The sequence below is a fragment of the Suncus etruscus genome, chromosome 3 (assembly GCF_024139225.1).
Source record: "Suncus etruscus isolate mSunEtr1 chromosome 3, mSunEtr1.pri.cur, whole genome shotgun sequence".
Classification (NCBI taxonomy): Eukaryota; Metazoa; Chordata; class Mammalia; order Eulipotyphla; family Soricidae; genus Suncus; species Suncus etruscus.
In genome coordinates this window covers 124723846-124731671 of record NC_064850.1, presented here as the reverse complement: position 1 = coordinate 124731671, position 7826 = coordinate 124723846, and positions in this window count along the sequence as shown.

The following is a 7826-nucleotide window of genomic DNA, read 5'->3' as shown; positions in this document are numbered from 1 at the left end:
AAATAACTGAGTTATCTCATGTCTGTAACCTTGGAGATAAAATGATTGTGTATCAGGAATAAGTAAGTGAACTTGAAACAGACTGGTGGCCACAGCATTTTTATTCCTGAGATATGATTGTAAGTCCATTAGGTTATATAAGGCACTGAATTTCATGAGCAGTTAGTGCTAATGGCTTTGCATTGGCAACAACCCTGAGTATTTGCTGTTATGGCAGTAACTTTCAATGAGACAAAGGCTACACTTGATAAATCTGACTGACATCTGTGAAGAAGATAGTGAAAGAGTAATTGTTGAGCAATTAAGAATAATGCCATGTAAAAGTTATGGCCAGAAAAATTTATGGATTGAACCATAAACCATTTTTCGAATGAATATGCAAAGGACAGCTATTAATTATTATTCCATAATTTAGAAGGAGGTGGTTTGAAAGACTGAAACAGCCATATATGTATACACAATAGGAATACATCCACAGCAGACAAAATCAAACTTTATTATTGAAGTGAAAAATGAATCATTTTAAATACATGATGAAATATTACTCAACATTAAGAAAAGTTCAAAAATTAGTAAGAACTCAAAAAACTTCCTAAACTTCCTCCATTAGTGTGCATCTTTCCTTTTAAATGTGTTGTCAATGTAAATAGAGATTCCTTCTCCATCCAGTGTTAGAACATGATGCATTTTGTAGCATCTCCCAGTAGCAATTTTCTTTTTATCTTTTTTGTTTCTTTTGGTTTTGGGCCACACCTGATGAAGTTCAGGGGTTACTCCTGGCAATGTGCTCAGAAATTGGTCCTGGCTTGGGGGACCATATGGAATGCTGGGGGATCGAACCACGGTCTGTCCTAGGTTAGCCCATGCAAAGCAAATGCCCAACTGCTTTTCTTTTTCTTTGTTTTGATTTGTTTTGTTTTGTATCAAACCCAGCTGTGCTTAGGGCTTTGCACTCTGTTTTGTGCTCAGGGATCACCCATATGATGTGTCCAGGATAGAACCAAGCCATGGGTTCAATCATGTGCAAAGCTATGCAAAGCAAGCACTCTACCCATTGTTCTATCTCTCCAGCCCAAGAGAAAAGACTTTCATACAGTACCTTTAAGTTTTGAGGCACTGGGTACGTTTCAGGGTCACATCTTTTCATCAAAAACATGTCTTTAATAAAGGCACTTTCTTAAAAGCTTCAGAAATAGAAGGTAAACAATTAAATTCAGAAATCTTGGTATAATTTTTGCATGTCCAAGTGAATTCGAGCTGAAATGAAATAAATGACTTATTGCTTAAGATACTAAACCCACACTCACCTGTGAGGTGACTTCCCTGGATAGTTGAACACCAGACATATTCAGAATTCCTAGTTTACAAGTCCATAGTTTATAAAATATTTTTTTCAGCTTTTAGCTGAATCACAGATGGGTTTATATGACTTCAAAATTGGGAGAAATTTAAACAAATGAGTGCTTATAATTTCAACTCTGAGTAAAACTACCCTGAAAAGGATGTTTATTTAATGTTTGGGATGAGCACAAATGTATACATTGGCATTTCGTGTATGGTATATGCATAAGTATGTATATATCATATTGTTTTTGTTAGTGACTATTTTTTCAAGTATAAAAATGAAAGCTTCTATTTTTTCACTCTGGAGAAGCCTTTGTTCTCTTCAACACATATTTCTCTTTTTCACTACACTCACATTTTTTTGAATTGTCATTTTATAAAATTATTTTACTGCTATAAACATTAAATAAAAAAGTAAGTCAAGGCAATTTTATAGAAAAGTGTAAGTTGCTCAGAATGCTACAGAGGTCAGCATTTTTTAAAAGTATCGGGAAAATGTGTGATCAAATAAACCATCTATTTATTGATTTATCAGGAATTGTAGAATTTAGTAGTATTAATTTTGTTCAGAATGCAGTAGAGCCATGACAAGTAATCCAGTTCTTCGTAAACTCTTTTTATGATCTTCAGCAAAATTCTTTTTTTTTGCGGGGGGGCCACACCTGGTGACTTTTAGGAGTTACTCTTGGCTATGTGCTCAGAAATTACTTTTAGGGGCTGGAGAGATAGCATGGAGATAGGGCATTGCCTTGCATGCAGGAGGATGGTGGTTCGAATCCTGGCATCCCATAGTGTCCTCAAGCCTGCCAGGAGTGATTTCTGAGCATAGAGCCAGGAGTAACCCCTGAGTGCTGCTGGGTGTGACCCCCCCAAAAAAAAAACAAACAACAAACAAAAAACAGAAAGTGCTTCTGTCTTGGGGGACCATATGGGATGCCGGGGGCTCGGGGTGGGTGGGGATCCAATCAAGGTTTATCCTAGATCAGCCAAGTGAAAAGTGATAGCCCTACTTCTGTGTTATCGTCTGTATTCATGAAAAGATCATGTCAAAATCTTCTTTCCTTCAATTCCTAAAAATGTGGCTCTATATTCTATCTCTAGGATAGTCTACTTCATGAAAGTGTGAATTCATGAGATACTTACCCTTAAATGACTGGCACTTTTCTGAGCATGTAGTTGTCCATATTAATCTACTCTGTTAAGACATTAAATTTTTATTTTGTCTTATGTCTGAAAAATATTCATTGTATGGACCTACCATATTTTGTTCGTTCATGCTCCTGTGGATGGACATGAGTTTGACATTTTGTATTGAAAAATAATTTTCCTATGAACATCAATTTGAAGATAGCTGTTGGTGTCCTTGCTTTCAGATGCTCTGGTTATATAAGTTCACTCAAGAAAATTGTTGCAGGATATTAATCTAGCATTATCCTTTAATTTATTTGTTTTCAGGCCACATCTAACAGAGCTCAGGCTTTACTTTTGATTCTATCTTTAGGTTCACTCCTGACCAAGGGGACCAACCTTGGGGCCATGGTTGGTGCCATGGATTAAAAATAGTTGAGGAAGGCAAGGCCAGTCCCTTCCCACTGTAACATCTCTCCTGCTCTCTAGTCATTTAGCTGTTTTCCGAGGCTACTTGTCAGTTTACATTTCTTGCAATATGCAGGGGGAATTAAAAATGCACTTCATCATCATTAATCAGTTCTTAATACTTCCCTTTCACCCATTATAGTCCAGTTAGTTTTCCCTAATGACTAACAACATTGAACATCTCTGGACACAAATACTGTATATATATGTATAATTTTTGGAGAAATATCTATTTTTTACTTTAATGCATTGTGTTATGTTTTGTTGTCAAATTGTAAGAATTATTTACATATTCTGAATTTAACCCCTTGGTTGAAATTTCTTTCTTATCCACCATATGCTGTGTTTCATTGTCTTAATCATATGCTATAAAATGCAAAAGTTCTCAGTTTTCATGAAGCCAAATTATCTATTCCAAACTCTTGGGGATGGAGAATTACCAAATCCAAATTATGAAGACATCCCTTAAAGGTTTCTTAAAAGATAGATGGCACATTTTAATGTGTTGGTTTGTTCACTCTTGGTTTATATTTTATAAGACTAAAGGCAAGGTAATGTTTAATATTTCAGATGTATATATCCAGTTTTCTTCCACTATTAATTGTTGAAAAGACTTTAAAAATCACTTTGAAGTTCATTTAAGAATCATTTACGGGGCCGGGCGGTGGCGCTGGAGGTAAGGTGCCTGCCTTACCTGCGCTAGCCTAGGAGACGGACCGCGGTTCGATCCCCCGGCGTCCCATATGGTCCCCCAAGCCAGGAGCGACTTCTGAGCGCATAGCCAGGAGTAACCCCTGCGCGTTACCGGGTGTGGCCCAAAAACCAAAAAAAAAAAAAAAAAAAAAAGAATCATTTACAATTTCTTTATTTGGTTCTATTATCTATCCTTATCACAGAACCTTTAAGTTTAAATACTACTGGCTTTTATTGGCTTTAATAATGAGAAATGAGAGGTCAAAAATTTATTCTTTTTTTAAAGAAACTGTTGATGAATTGGAGCACTTTATAATTCCACATAAATTTGAATAAGGTATTTTCAACATCTGCAAAAGTAGCACTGCTCCAATATAAATTGAATTGGAATTATTCACATCCTTCTGTAGTGTTAAGTCAGCATTGTTATAAATGAACATGGGTTACTTTTACATTTATTTTTCTCATCTAATTAATTTTATTGCAATATCTTTTAGTTTTAATAAATTTTAATATTAATAAAAATCTTTCCTCTCTTTAGATAAATGTATTCCAAAGTATTTAATATTTAGGTGCTACTGTCCATGAAACTTAGCTTAAAATTTCTCTTCATTGTTTATTACAACCTCACTGGTTTATAGAAATTTAGCTAAATATTTATATCAATATCGCACCCTGAAATTTTGCTGAATTTGTTTTTAGTCATATTAGTCTTTTTTTGTGGCAGCCTTTAGAATATTATTTGAAAATAATAATACATTTTCGTTTCATTTTTCAGTATTTTATTATTCATTTCTTTCTTGTCTAGTTGCTCTACATAGAATTTCTAATACAAAGTCGAATAGCAGAAATGAGTGAAAGTATCAGTATTGTGTTTATGAATCTTTGGATTACTGAAATAAAATTTATGTCTTATATTCTAAACTCCCCAAAACACAGGTAATTATTATTATCATCCATTTGTTTTTAATAATATGCTACATTATTTTTAAAAGTTGCTAAGGCTGAAGCTCAGTGTTTAAGCCTATAAATTACATTTGGCAGTTTAGATTCTATCTCATCCTTGGTACTGCCAAACAACAAAGATAGAAGAGAAAGAAAGGAAGATGGAATTTAAAAGAAAAGTCAAAACTAAAATGAAAACACTAGTAGCTTGTATTATTTCTCTCCTATTTACCTTTATCAAAGTTTTCTCTTTTTACATGGTCTGTGTCACTCTTCTTTTTATTACAACCAGAAGGATATTAAAGTCTTCTGACTTAGCCTCAATATTTAACTGGGAATATGGGACAAAACAAACAAGGCCAGTCTCCATTCAAGTGTACAATTTATCTCAGCCTTTGTCTGGGAATGTTCTCATATGTGTCATTAATAAAGGAACATTTTCAGAGATCCCTCATTGATTTTTTTAAATCTTTCTAAACTTTGTATATATCAACTCAGTGGCTCCTTGATTGCAAAGTTTCTGATGGCAAATGAAGTGATGGGTGTATTGCGGATTCCCAGTAGACGAGAAGTTTTCTCTGAAATTTTCTGAGCCTATGTTCATTCCCTACAGTGACTTGCAATTGGGTATTCTAAATTTTCCTGGAAGGTTGTTATAAATGTCCAAAACAAACAAGCTTTTTAAACTATCATTTCTAAAGTTTCCTGGAAGCTGACTCATCCTGTTTTGCTTTGTTTTCAAGAGTTGAAGATTATTGTTCATCTGTTTTAATGCACTCTTTCTTCACCAGGAATACAATTTATCTTTTCATCCATGCTTAATATGCATGGCAAGCAACCGTAGTTTCTCATTCAGAAAACTAGAATTGGGAGTTCATTTAATATAGAAATATTTATGTGAGCTGCCACAGAGATCACACCTGCTAGAGTTTAAGGTTCTCTGGAGTCAAGAATCAAAGCCAGGATTCCCATGTTAAATATGCTCTTCTACTCTGAGCCACATCATTATCCACTAACATAGATTTATTGATATGTACATACTAAAATTCACTGAATTCTATATGTGCAAAAACAAATTATAATTAAGGTTCATATACTGTGTAATTTTAGAAATAATTGATATAAGACTATAAATGGGGCCAGAGCTTGCATCTCCAACCTCCGACACTGAATATGATCTGGGGACCATATAAAACTCTGGGGACTAATAGGAAATGATCCCTTAGCACAGATACAGTAATACATAAACACTACCAGGTCTGGCCCCAAAGTCAAAAATAAATAAACAAATGATTTTGAGAGTAGCAATGGACTAAAAGGTGACAACAGAATTAATATGCATCAAAAATGATTTGTCTGAGCTCACAAATAAAATCTTGAAAATAATGACTAAAGGCATTGGTTTAAATATTTTCAGGATAAAGTATAGTATCTACCTCATGACTCAGATATTTTCCCCTTAACATTGTATTGTATTGTGATGTCTATAAGGGTGAAAAATAATGCCTTTTATTCCTTTTAGTATGTCAATCAAATCTGTTTCACAATTGACATTAGGTTTGGCCCTACTGTCAACACTAATAACTCTACCAAAATCTAATGTCATTTATGTTTCATTTGCCAGTGGCTTATTTACATCCATCATTAGGTTACTGAGAAACAGGAAATATAAAATGTAAAAAATATTTTTAAAAAAGTCAAGAGTATCCCTCAAATAATAATGCTAAAGTTACTTACACTGTCAAACCACTATAGGTCACTAGCAAGCTCTCTTTCTGAAACTGCTAAAAAGGTCCTTCTATAATGGCAAACAGCTTTTACTAACATCCCAGGATTCCAGAAATGCTAATCAGCAGTTGTAGTCTGTAGTACATTTATTACACACTGACATGCTGAAGACAGCCAGTTACAAATAGAACTGCCTCTTGAAAAATGCTGCTCCAGTGTTTTATAATAAAGTGCACCAATTAGATGCATTCATTAGGACAAACTGCTTGTCTTTTCCCATATTAGAGCTTTTAAAAAAGCACAATGTGTTTCACAGTTCACCCTCTATGTATTATTATTAATTGAACATAGTACATTACAAAGTTTTAATGCAATAATTGTAAATACATAATGAACAATATTTCCTTAGAGACTTCCCTGTCTACAAGACCCCACTTGATTTCACTAGATAAATAAGATAGAAGTTTTTTTTCTTTTCCACGGGGTTCCTACATATTTGAGAATATTTCAATATATAGCAATGAGGAGTTAAGATTTAAAGTTGCTGTCTCATTTCATCGTGACTGATAAGAGTGAATCACTGTTAAAAGTATTTGAAGTATTCAGAATAAGATTCGTGACTTTACATATAATGTATGCATTTTATACACAGAACTGTACTTCTGCATAAATGATAAGTCATGATCATTATCATGATAATACATGATAATTCAGTGGCCAAGAATTGCTAAAGGAAAAGAAGAATCAAAATTAATGAATGTAGACAAGATTCTGCTCCTCTGGAGTTGGGCTGGGGTAAGGGAAATGTTTAGGGTGTAATAATACTATGGAATGGATCTAATTTGAGTTAAGACCCTGGCCTATGTTACAAGTCTTTATCATCTGAAAGCTGAAGCACTAGAGTTGATAATACTCTTGGCCTCATACTTTAATCTATTCATACATAACACATGTGATTTAGGTTCTTGTACATCATCAAAAAATGGAAATATTTTGACCTCATATTTTTACATTGATTTCTTACTAGATGAAGAAAATGAACAGCAGGCATTTAGTTAATAGAAAGAGAATGATGCTATCATAGACTGTCATCTGTTGTCATCTGCATGTCGAGAGTGGAAATTTGTTACTTTATGGGAGGATCATTATTTTTAATTTTATAGATGCCAATCAAAAAAGATTTTATTCACTACTATCCTTTGTTTATTCTGTAAATCTTCGTCTCTTTCTAGACACCCCAAATTTGTGTTTGATGTGTAAGTCTGCTGTAGAATTTTATTATACACAAAAGTAAATATATGTTTAACATATAAGTGTGAAATTTACATAAATATCTAGGTGTAGTATCAAAGAGACTTAATATTGCCTCTAATTTGGAAATAATGTCAACTATTCTTGAACACTGTATTACTAGCTAGTTACAAGTGCATATAAAAATAAAATTGTATTTTACCATAATTTATTAATTTGTTTTCTTTCCTATTTTATTCTATTTTTCTTTTTAATATTAAAATATTAGC